Genomic DNA, 1749 nt, shown 5'->3' with positions numbered 1-1749 from the left:
CATCGCACAGATTGAAATTTTGAAAATGTTGGCAGAGAGAAGCAAGTAAACAGAAAGAAATTTTGAAAATGTTGGCAGAGAGAAGCAAGTAAACAGAAAGAAATTTTGAAAATGTTGGCAGAGAGAAGCAAGTAAACAGAAAGAAATGAGATTGCAGATGTGACTGAGCTAAGTTCTATTTCACCACGAATGCAGGCATTATTAGCTCAACTACAAACATCTCTCCAAGTTCCAAATACGGTTACCTCTTGGTCGTTGTGCACAACCTTAAAAGGTCTAACAATCCTTGAGGAGACAACGCCCAGAATTGTATTCGTTTAGCGAAGAATTCAACTTTAGACGCCTTTGTCATGTCTTGAATCACAGGAGGTGCGAGTGTTTATGCAAAGTTTGGGAATAATTCAATGAGTAGAGTTGAATATATTATATGTGTGAATATGTATATATAGACATGTATGCATTGATAAGTGTATATGATGTATATTTTTGTGTGCAAGTATGTATATGGGTTTGTTTGTATCTATATGTATATATCCATACGATTTTGTACATATTTGTAAGTAAAATTATTTATGGTAAACTCCTGATAATATAAAGAAGGCCTTAGAAAAATAACACCTTGACATCTAAGATGCACTTTAACCAATTCAAATTCGCTAATGGGATATGATCTCCACCCAAGTAGGCCCTGGCGTTTTTCTTTCAAATACAGGTGGCATATCTTTTTGATGTTTTGATCTACAAATGATTGTATGTATGTTCGTACCATTACTGAATCATACATTATGTAAAAATCCCTATCAATAAATCAGTCTTCTTGATTATGTCATAGAGACGAAAATAGTCAAGCTTAATTCCGTATGTTAGTTTTTACTTTGTATTTTATTTTATATGCATGTTTATATATATATATATATATATATATATATATATATATATATATATATATATATATATATATGTATGTATATAGATATATATATATATATATATATATATATATATATATATATATATATATATATATATATATATATATATATATATATATATATATATGTGTGTGTGTGTGTGTGTGTGTGTGTGTGTGTGTACATACATCTCTGACAGGAAGCAGGGGTTTTCACTAATTGTTAATGAATGATTTGCAATTATTGCTTATTACCTAGTACTTATTTACTGAATATTTTGTTATTTTTGACTCACTGAAATATAGTGCTACATTTAATAATATCCCAGATGCGAATTTATAATCATCGTTTCATTGCTTGATGAAGCCTGAATCCTCGGTTAAAACCTTATAATCTTTCATTGGTTATTTGTCGAGAATAGCATGTGATAGCCTACATCCAATATTTCTTATAAAGTTTGAGAATTTTTTCTTCGGTAAGATTTTCATACGAATATTTTATTGAAGGTTGGTATTGGTTCAATGAATGTAATTGCATTTATTCACTACAGAGCCTTTTGACACTACTTCTCAAGGAGAGCTAACTTTACGAAACACTTCTTTATTCATGTATGAATGATTTATGATGGGAAAGAATGCATTATATGTACTTTGCTTTTAGGATATTTGTGTACTTTATGTTTAAAGACTGTTTATAGTCTCCTGCCAGAGCAAGAATATTAAAAAAAATAACTCTTATCGGAATATTTATTTATCTCTATCCAGACGCACTTTTCCACTTGAGATGGCGATGGTAAACACTGTATCATCACCAAAACAGCTCAACTATCTTCTGTGCT

Source organism: Palaemon carinicauda, chromosome 1 (genome assembly GCF_036898095.1).
Source record: "Palaemon carinicauda isolate YSFRI2023 chromosome 1, ASM3689809v2, whole genome shotgun sequence".
Taxonomy (NCBI): Eukaryota; Metazoa; Arthropoda; class Malacostraca; order Decapoda; family Palaemonidae; genus Palaemon; species Palaemon carinicauda.
Note: the sequence above shows the minus strand (reverse complement) of the source record.